The sequence below is a fragment of the Schistocerca serialis genome, chromosome 6 (assembly GCF_023864345.2).
Source record: "Schistocerca serialis cubense isolate TAMUIC-IGC-003099 chromosome 6, iqSchSeri2.2, whole genome shotgun sequence".
Taxonomy (NCBI): Eukaryota; Metazoa; Arthropoda; class Insecta; order Orthoptera; family Acrididae; genus Schistocerca; species Schistocerca serialis.
The window spans coordinates 242,072,213-242,084,096 of NC_064643.1; positions in this window are offsets into that span (position 1 = coordinate 242,072,213).

Sequence of the window (11,884 nt, forward strand, 5' to 3'; positions counted from 1 at the left end):
GCTAGTTGGCATATAAACTTGAACTACTGTAGTAGGCGTGGGCTTCGTGTCTATCTTGGCCACAATAATGCGTTCACTATGCTGTTGGTAGTAGCTTACCCGCATTCCTATTTTTTATTCATTATTAAACCTACTCCTGCATTAGCCCTGTTTGATTTTGTATTTGTAATCCTGTTTTCGCCTGACCAGAAGTCTTGTTCCTCCTGCCACCGAACTGCACTAATTCTCACTATATCTAACTTTAACCTATCCATTTCCCTTTTTAAATTTTCTAATCTACCTGCCCGATTAAGGGATCTGACATTTCACGCTCCGATCCGTAGTACGCCAGTTTTCTTTCTCCTGATAACAACGTCCTCTTGAGTAGTCCCCGCCCGGAGATCCGAATGGGGGACTATTTTACCTCCGGAATATTTTACCCAAGAGGACGCCATCATCATTTAATCATACAGTAAAGCTGCATGCCCTCGGGAAAAATTACAGCTGTAGTTTCACCTTGCTTTCAGCCGTTCGCAGTACCAGAACAGCAAGGCCATTTTGATTAGTGTTACAAGGCCAGATCAGTCAATCATCCAGACTGTTGCCCCTGCAACTACTGAAAAGGCTGCTGCCCCTCTTCATGAACCACACGTTTGCCTGGCCTCTCAACAGATACCCCTCCGTAGTGGTTGCACCTACGGCACGGCTATCTGTATCGTTGAGGCCCGCAAGCCTCCCCACCAACGGCAAGGTCCATGGTTCATGGGGGGGGGGGGGGGGGGGGGACGGAGGAATAACAAGATAAAATGATTTCCTCTCAAGTACCTTGCTCGAAAAAAAAAATCCACCAAAGAAAAGACGGAAACAAACCAACTAGAGAGTGGTCGGCATAGCACTACCACAAAGCTCTCCAGGGAGGCCACACTCGACACTCTTGAGTCACAGTCCGAAGCTACCACTCCTGACGATACGGGATCAGACGAGGTGGGTGGAGGTTAGGGACGGAATGACGTGTCGAACTGCCTTCAGGCCGCCCGTGCGCCGGCTTATTAGGTCGGTTGGTGAATGGATCTTTTGGGACTATTTTCGATCACGTGACTGGCGTAGGAAAAGAGTCCGTTCGTTGATCGCGATCTCAGGCCTGCTGTCGATCCGCGGCGCTCGGGTAGCGAGCCCTGGCGGCCGTTGAATGAGATACGAGGTTATTTTTCTTCTCCGGCAGAGGCCACTGTCGTACCGTAAACATCTGCTTTTGTTTCAATAGCTGTGATGAAGGCATCCCGCATCTCTGTTCCGTCACGCAGGATGCCAATGTCGCAGGCGAACGGGACGGACGCTGCAGCAGAGAAGATCGAAAATCTGAAAAGGGAAATGCTAAGGCTTACTCCCTATATTGGGGGGGGGGGGGGGTGGTCAGGGAAGTGAAACGAAAAGAAAACGGGAGACGAGAGTAGGGTAATATTAACAAATGCGGAAAATGGTATAACGGGAGTAGGATTCGTTATGAATAGGAAGGTAGGGCAAAGAGTGAGGTACTGTGGATGGTTCACTGGTAGGGTTGTTCTCATTAGAATCTCCAGGAAACCATCACGGACTACGATATTTCAGGTATAAATGTTGACATCATAATCGGAAGGAAAAGATGGAGGAAGTATGAGGATGCTGAAAGGGCAATTCACTACGTAAAGGGAGACGAAAGCTAATAGTCATGGGGGACTGGAATGCAGTTGTAGGGGAAGGAATAGAAGAAATGGTTACAAGAGAACACGGGCTTGGGACAATGAATGAGAGAGGATAAAGATTAATCGAGTTATTTAATAAATTTCAGCTATCAATAGGTAATACTCTGTTCAAGAATCACAAGAGGACGAAATATGCTTGGAAAAGACCGGAAGATACGGATGATTCAGTTAGATTATAGCACCGTTAGGAAGAGATTCCGAAATATGATACTGGATTGTAAGCCGTACCTAGGAGCAGATATAGGCTGAAGTTTGAGAGACCAGTCAGGACGAATCAGTACGCAGAGAAGTAGGATACGGAAGTACTGTGGTAGGAAGAGGTACGCTTGAAATTCTCTAAGGCTATAGATATTGCGATAAGGAATAGCTCAGTAGACAGTGCATAACAGACAGGACATAACACCAATCCATACTCCAGGCAGGATTCTAACCTGCGACCGTAGCGGTCGCGCGGTTCCAGACTGAAGCGCCTAGAACCGCATGGCCACAACGGCCGGCGTAGACAGTGCAGTTGAAGAGTAATAGACGTCTCTAAAACGGACAATCAAAGAAGTTGGAAAGAAAAACACAGGTACAAAGAAGCTAACTGCGAAGAAACCTTCTTTATACATATGTTTTTCTTTCCAACTTCTTTCAAAGAATTACTTCAGACGATCGATGAAAGAAAGAAGTACAAAAATGTTCGGGGATATTCCGGAATACAGAAATACCAGTTACCTAGGAATGAAGCAAATAGGAAATGCAGAGAAGTTAAGCGAAATGGCTGCATGAAAAATGTGAAGAAATCTAAAAAGAAATGGTTGTTGGAAGGACTGACACAGCGTATACAAAAGACAAAACAATTTCCGGAGGATAAAAAGCAAGGTTGGTAACATTAAAAATATATTCGCCTGCTGAACGCAGAGGGGAAAGCAGATGGGTGGAAAGAGTTCATTGAAGGCCTCTGTGAGGGAGAACAGTTGTCTACAGTTGCTGATGACGTCATAGAAGAAGAAACGGGAGTCGATATAAAAGAGACAGTTGATCTAGTATTAGAAGAGGAATTCAAAAGAGCTTTGGAAGAGTTGAGAACTAATAATGCAGAAGTAATAGATAACATTCCATCAGAATTTCTAAAATCATTGGGAAGTGGCAACTAAACGACAATTGATATTGGTGTGTAGAATATATAAGTCTGGCAATATACAATCTGTCTTAAAACCATGATCCACACAGTTCCGAAGATTGTAAAAGCGACAAGTGCGAGAATTAACGCACAATCAGCTTCACAGGTCATGCATCTAAGTTGCTGATAAGAATAATACACAGAAGAACGGGAAAAAAAAGTTGAGGATGTCTTAGATGACAGTCAGTTGGGCCTCAGGAAAGGTAAAGGCACCAGATAGGCAGTTCTGGCGTTGCAGGTGATAATGGAAATATGACCGAAGAGAAAGCGAAACACGTTCATAGGATTTATTGACCTGCAAAAAGCTTTCGATAATGTAAAATGGTTCAGATGTTCGAAACTCTAAGGAAAATAGGTGTAAGCTATAGTGAGAGATGAGTAATATACAAAATGTAGAAGAGCCAAGAGGATATAATAAGAGTGGACGATCAACATCGAAGTGCTCGGATTAAAAAGAGTAGAAGACAAGACTGCTGTCTTTAGCCCTCAACTGTTCAATCTGTACATAGAAAAATCTATGATAGAAATATAAGAAAGGTACAGAATTGGAATTGAAATTCAAGGCTAAAGGACACCAATGATACGATTCGCTTATGACATTGCTATCCTGAGGGAAAGTGAAGAAGAATTACATGATCTGTTGGACGGACTGAACAATCTAATGGGTGCAGAATATCGACTGAGAGTAAATCAAAGAACGACGAAAGTAATGAGAAGTAGCAGAAGTGAGAACCGTGAGAAACTTAACACCAGATTTGGGGGTTACGAAGTAAATGAAGATGAGGAATTCTGCTACCTGGACAGCAAAATAACCCATGGCGGACAAAGGAAGGAGGACATCAGAAGTAAACTAGCACTGGCAAGAAGGGCATTCCTGGCCAAGAGTTTACCCGTATCAAAAAATAGATCTTAATTTCAGGAAGAAATTTTTGAGAATGTACATTTGAAGCAAAGAATTTTATGGTAGTGAAATATGCACTGTGGGAAAACAAAACAGAAGAGAATCGAAGTATTTGAGATGTGGCGCTCCAGAAGAATGTTGAAAATTTGTGGACTGAGAAGGTAAGTGATGACGAGGTGTCTGCATAATCGTGGAGGAAGGGAATATGTGGAAAACACTGACAAGAAGGGGGGGGACAGGATGTTGAGGCATGTGTTAAGACATCATGGAACCACTCCCATGATATTAGAATGAGCTGTAGAATGTAAAAATTATAGGGGGAGACAGAGGTGGGAATACATCCAGCAGAAAATTTAGGGCATAAATTGAAAATGCTACTCTGAAGAGGTTGACACGGAGAGGAATTAGTGGATGGTCGCATCAAACCAGTCGAAAGACCGATGACTCAAAAAAAAAAAAAATAGTAGAAAATAAAATAAAAATAAACACATTATCGCACTATCTGCAATTACACCTTACACGATAGCCGGTTTCACGCTAAGCTCCACGACAGAATGATTTGCATTCAGTTTCACGCTACCACATTCCATCAATTCTCTCCACCTCGTTAACCTAAATATGATTCTACACGCGTTCTTTAGGAGTTGATACCTACTTGAACGTCTGGCATGACTGGTAACTTCCAAGGAGTTTGTCTTCAATCTTGACCGTACGAATGATTGTGATCACTGTGCTGCGCCACTTTTGATTCGGCGTCTAAGGAGCAAGTTAATGGTTCGTTTTTAACATTTTTTTTAAATGTTGTCGAAGTCTATTTTGTGAAGCGTAATTCACTCTTCCCATAGAAGGTTGATCTCTACACCTCACGGACACGCATTTCCTGTAGCTCTCCTGATGCATACGGTGAGTCGTTTGCAGCTGATATTTTTCCTGTCATAGCTGTTAACACAATTTCGAACGAGCTTTACTAAGGACTGAACTTGAAACCTCGCACTGAAAGGATTTCTTGCCAGTTTTTGACAATAAATCTCAGCAGTAATAGTTACACCTAAGGGTAGCAATTCGTAGTACACGACATCGTCGGTGTAGCACCAGATGCGTAGCATTACCTTTTGTGGATGTGCACAGGTCTTTCTACGTGTAGTTGCTGATCAGTTTGGGCTCAGCCATTCCTTTGTTCTCCTTACGTTTTCTCGACACCATTAATGATACGGGACAGGAATGGTTGGTGTTGTTCATGAGCCATTTGATGACGAGCAAGCAAAGATGCACATATGGCTTCCCACAGATTTTTGCGATATTGGCTTAGAGGATGCGGTACCTCACAACCGGTTCTTGAACCTTCTTTACTGCACGAAAATGTATCATGATAGTGGAGTTATCGCAGGTCATCACATTTGCCAGTTCTCGAGTACACTAACCTGGATCATTGTGGATCAATACGTTTAAATGATATCCGTCAAGCCCAGACGGTCTTCCTGAACATAGTGAGTCATCAATGTCAAAACGATCCCCTTAAAACGAGAAAACCATTTTCACGCCATCCTCTGCCCAACAGCATTATGCCCCCACAAGGAGCAAAAGCTACCTCTGCTATGGTCACCCATCGATTGAACTCAAACATAAGAACATCTCGGAAGCGTTCCGATTTCTCCACTTGGCATTCCATTTTCTAACTCCCACAGCTCCATTCAGTACCTCTAAATGACAAAATGGCAATATTTAAACTCAAACAGCAACAGTGAATGACAAATATAAAAGGACAACCGTTAAATTAACCCATAGCAACCGAAATACCAATATACAAAACAAAAACGCAACGAACTTGTGCACCAACCTTGTAACGTTTACTCACTTACTAGGTATTTAGGCATAATTTGTTAGGCCAAAAAACGATGTGATATAACTGTCAATAATCAGATACAAATTACTCACTTCAAACTAAAATTTAATAATTAGTTTGGCTGCAGGCTGTTAGGGCAAGCGTGCATACATCCCAAACAATATTCAATAAGTACTGCTAACACATGCCGCATCGCCCTCATTCTCCACAAAATTAACTTCCATATGGCAGCAGTCCAGTAAGGAAAAATGATTCGAGTCGTGCTTCTTTATACCTCCTTAGGTTATGGTTTTGGTTTAGCTTGTCTTGAGGCACTCATTCCTCACTGGTGATGAGTGTTAAATGTAGTAGACGTGGGCATTACGCCAGAGTGCAGAGAGTGTGGAGTTGGCACTCAGGCCAAAGGATTAAGTAGTGTTTTTGGAAGGTGTGACAGTGTTTTCAACCGTAAATCCTTTTCCCTAGTGTTTGCAAAAATATGTAAGAAAGCAGCCAACCGGTTGTATAGGTTTTCTATATATCTTGACCAGGTTTCGCCACCTCTAAGAGTGACTTCATTAGAAGGTAAGGTAATTACCTAAAATGAGTATGTCAAATTAAATTGTTATCTAATAAAAGTTACAGTAGTGTAAACGAGTGTGAAACAAATAGTACTTAACATGAAGAACATATCGTCAAGGATGTACAGTGAATTAAGAGCTGAGTTGCTCAAGTCATGCATTAAAGTATAAAACATAATGTTTTTCAAAAGGTCAAACATTAAAACATAAGTAACACTGGTGTGGTGTGAGGAGACTGACTGTGTGGCAACTAGTCACTCTGCTAAGTAAACGTAATGTAGGGCGCGCCACAAGTGGGCCACTAGTAGCGTGAACGAAGCAATTTTGTATATTACACATTTTCTGAAGTAAATCACACCTATAGCCAATATAGCTTCTAACAAAAATTAATTTTACAAACAACTGAGTAACATTTATAAATGAGCTTCAAACGGGATAAAATAGTACAAAGTTCGCTACGTTTTAGGTAGCACAGGTAGAACCAGAGTTAAATACGACTGGAATTACATACGTAATGAAGAACAACAGTTCACTATATGACACAAAAATTGAAAAGAAAGCTTGCATAGCTAGGGCACAGAGGTCATCTGTTAATGAGCGTAACTTAACAGAGGTAAAATAATGTTTCTGAAAAAGGAGGAAAGAATCTGGATTATAAGTATCATAAAACTGAGAGCACTGGTTTAAGAACATTAAAGAAATTTCTATTTTCCAACTGTACTTGTTCATTCTCCCTTTCTTTTCTCTATGCGGAATTGTCATTTCGTTTAATTGTTTAGGGTTATGCCCTGTTATGAAAAGATGTTCTGCAAATGTTTAATTGCGCACATTAGTGCCTTTTGGCCTAAAAGATGTTCTTTGTATCTTACGTTGAAAGCTCTGCCTGTCTGTCCAATATAAAATGCTGGACATGTATTACAGGAAATTTTATATACCCCTGAGCCACGTAAAGGTTCGTTTGAAGCTTTTAGATTATTAATTAAATTTTTCTGTAAATTATTATGTGTGGAGAAAGCATCCTTGCAGCCGTATTTTTTAATTAACAGACGCTGAATCCTATACGATATGTTACCTAAAAAGGGTATTGAGATGTACTTTTTATCATTATTATTAGTTTGACCAGTACCTAAAGTGGTGACTCTCTCTTTAGTTTTTTCTTTAAGGATGTTTTCCGCTAGTGACGGTTCATAGCCGTTATTAAATGCTATTGTCTTAATTACATCAATTTCTTTCTGCAGTTTTTCTGGTGATAAGCGAGTAGCCACGGCCCGGTGAATTGCTGAATGAATGAAAGTTGTCTTATGAGATTGAGGGTGTGTCGAGTCTGCAGGTATGGTACGATCAGTACTCGTGGGTTTTCGAAAAATGTAAAAAATTATTTAATTCTCGATTATCGCCAACTTCAGACCTAGGAAATTTAATTCGCGGCGTTCATTTTGTAACTCACACGTGAAACTAATTGTTTCATGGAGGTTATTGAACAAATTGAACAATTGATCTACGCCTTCATTAGTGCCATTGTATATAATTAGAATGTCATCTACGTATCGCGAATAGGACAAATTACCTAATCCTGTAGAGTCGTACCTACTGAAGAATTTGTCTTCGAGCGAACTGATGAAAATGTCAGCTAAAATTCCCGCTAGCGGATTACCCATTGCTAGGCCGTCAAGTTGTTTATATAGTTTGCCATTAAACTCGAAGTAGTTATATTTTAATACCAATGACAACAAACGTATGAGATCAGTAATCTGTTCGTCTGTTACATCTTTTTTATAGGTACGAATGTTATTCTCCACAATTTCTGCTGTATACAGGACCGGTACATTAGTGTAAAGGTTAGTAATGTCGAACGATATAGAGGTGACGAAACCAGGTCAAGGTATATAGAAAACCTATGCAACCGGTTGGCTGATTTTTTACATATTTTTCAAATTTGTGTATATTGTTACTGCAAACGTCAGCCATGTTCAAAGTTGTTTTCCTAGTATCTTTTTTCCTATTTTTATGGACAAAGGTTTTACAGTGGGTATAAAAGGTTATCACTATACATGCGATTCAGTGTTTGCTAGAACAAGTGGGTGAAATGAAGGCATACAACAGAGAATTTCATAGATAGTTAGATGCTTTAAAGGTTCATACTTACCCATCCTAGTTACTAGTGCCGCTATCTCAGCATTTCCTTTTTTGGGTAAAGTAATTCAACACGTCTCACTATTTGTGTTCAACCTGTTGGCAGCCGTGAAGCTGAACTCTTGGTCAGGACCATATTTGTTACATATTGCTAAGGTGTGATTACTGGAAGATGCGAAATTTTTTGTAATAAATCAAGAGGAATTAATATATGATCAAACATCTGATGCTGAGGAAAGGCTCACTGCAGCATTATAGGAGGCAAAATAGTTGTAGCTATTATTGGAAGCATTTAATTAGTGCGTCATAAAGACAGGGCGAATCAATCCAAAGACACATGGATAAAATAAGGAATCTCAATGTCAACAAGTGTAAGTATTGGGAGAATCATCACATGAATAAAGTCCTTCTGCAAAAAGCATAGGAAAGGGTGCTTGACGCATTTTTGCTGGGGTTGTCACCCGATGCGTCCAGGAAGGTGTGGACAGAATTCCCTACTGATTTCACTGGATCCATAGGAACGAAGGAACAACAGCAATTTTAAGAGATATAGGCGCAGTGACTCGAGTCCATGATGAAAAGTGTATTTTACATTGAAGCATAGGATTTGGATGGAGCAGAATTTGGGCTGGGGTTTGTGGAGGCGTGGGTTCAGTTTTACAAATACATCATTAAACATGAACTATCCTTCTTCAAAAGTGGCGACAAGAAATACTTGAAATAAAGGCATAACAAATAAAATTCTTTAGCACAATGTCACAAAGGAAATTAGACTTCGCCCCAGTAAAGAAAATTGGTCCAACACCTACAATGGTTCACAATATGTGGCCCTTTACCCACAGACATCAAAGTGTAAAATGAAAATAGCTTCCACAAATAAACAGAACAAGCAAAAACAGAAAACAACATTCTGATTTAAATTGGTTTACTCTCATTTGCACTCAACTAAATTTATATCTACTATCACTCCGAACTGCTCGCCAAAACAACACTGCTATCAACTAACTACAATGCCACCTGAGCAGATTTCACATTCACTATTTTCTATTCAATGGCACATACAGCATCAATCACTTTCACAATGTAATGGCAACTTGCTATTTCTTTGTAAAGTGGAGTATACACAATCGATAATGCTCACTGTGTAACAATGTAAATCACTTCCAGTATGGCAAACACGAAGTCAGTCATGCATACAGCATGACATTAATATCATCAGTGGTGTTCTCTCAGATAAAATAACCATACGCTCAGTGCCTTGACCCCAGAGTGCTTGCGTCTATTTGGGGTGCAGTAATCCCGACATCTGTTGGTGTGCTACCATTACAAGCCGTCGAGCTTAACTATGGCCTTGGGTGAAAAAAACATGCCATTCAACACGGCACTCTCTGCTCTGGATGATTAGCCACATCCTGAAGGCTGCCATTAGCTACAACAGACTAACGAGCAAGATAGGAAGCATAGAAACAACCTTCCATTAAATGACAATGAGGGGGGGGGGGGGGGGGGAGAGAGGTGCAAGACTGCTAAGCAATGCTCCCAATAAACTTCAGCACAAGTGAAACATGTGCCGAGGTGGTATTCTGCTTAAATGTCTTGGTGGATGGAGGAGAAGTGTTTATTGGACACAAGTCTGCTACTATTTAGAACCTCATGGGAAGGAGGAGGTTTAAGTTTCTAGATTGCATTTCCTAGAAATTGTGGACATGTTTCCTGGTACAGGCGATGATTATATCTCAGTCTTAGAGCTAGTTTTTCTATATTGGCATCATGCTAAAATTTACCTTTGACAACAAAATCAGTGGGACATCTTTTCATCTGGAAAAAACTGTTGTCAGCAACGCTACACTGAAATGTTCATCTTTCCATAAAGATTACCAATTACCCCGTGTGAAAGGCTACTAAGAAGCAATTCACACGATGAAATGTCACAAGGAAGAAGGAGATCTTGCTGAGCCCTTGCCCTTGAATGTCTTAGGTGGGCATGAACCACATGGAAACGTTTTATGAATTAAGTAAAGCACGTTCTTCCGTCAGCGGGAGTATTGTATGCATATAAAAGACAGACAGTGAGCAGGTTGTCCTTTTGGAATAAATAATATTGGAATCAAAGTCATGGACATGCCTAAGAGTTCGTTGGTCTCCAGTTTTGAGAATTTGTAAGAAGATGATCTCGACGGGGTAAATCAGATCCTAAGGATAATAATGTTTCCAGTATAATCACGTTATGGCAGAAAGTTAAATATTTAGAAGGAATGGAAAAATTAGCGATTGAGGAGTTATTGTTAGATCTTTAGGATTTGTTAAATGAGGTGGATTTTCCCCAGGGACCACATTGATGCAATACAGATTACCAACTGGGAATGAGCGATACTGCAATACCTCATCACCTACTATCAGTGACAGAGGACTTTATCAACCAACAGTATCATGACAGAATTGTTGAGGAAATTACTAGTCTACAGGGAGATCCACTGGTGATTTTACCAAAAATATCGTGGACTGGATCAAAGCTTATAATTTTTTCTGTAACTACAGATATCTTATTAGTTATACGATCATGGATGTATATCAGATCCCCAAATTTAAGAGAGACGTTAAACCGCTATGAGGAGTGTAAGTATTTTTTCACCATGGTTCTGCAGACTGACTACGATCAGCTGAAAATGACACTGGTGGGACGGCCAAAAATTGCATTTATGGTTCCTTCAACACACTAATTGTATCATTGGATTACATTTGGGCAGAAAAATGCTGCAGTCACATTTCACCATATGTTGGAAGTTTGTGAGTGCCAAAACCAACACACTGTATAGTGCGTGGTTTATGGTGTATGATTGTTCTAGCAAACGATTTGGGGTAGGACTGCTACATTTACGGGAAATATTTAAGAAACTGCATACAGCCCACTTGATTCTAAGTATAGAGAAGTTACAAGAAGTTGAATGTTTAGGACATAGTATCAGTCACCAATCAGGATGGATGGATCCTAGGTTGATGAAGCTCATATGAGATTTTAAAAGATCGCACATGGAGATCAGATTACTGAAGAAAATTCATCCAGAAATTTGTACAAATCACTCATTATCTCAGTCACTTAACGAAAAAAGGAGAAGAGGTACAATGGACATCAGAAAGTGAAGGCGTGTTTGGAAAACTGAAAGAGTTGCCAGCTAGATCAGTGTGGATTTTTCAAATTATGAGAAAGATTTTATATTGTATTATGATGCTAGTAATCATACAATTTGTTACCTGTTAAGTCAAGAAGTAGCTGGTGTGAAACATCTGGTTCTAAATGCCTCAAATATAGAAGAGAGAAATTATTTCAGTTAAGAGAAGGAAATGCTAAGCCTCATTCTGGTGCGACGTACTTCTGATGTTATTTGTATAGTCATAAATTTAAAGTAATAATAGATCACATGTTATTCCAGAGGTTATTGTGGTTAAAGGATCCATTTAGACTTGTGTGAAGCTAAGCTAATTCGAATTTTAATGTATAACAGAGAGTGGTTCACACTATTCCGGAGTACCTGGCACTAGAATGCGCTGATATTGACTAAA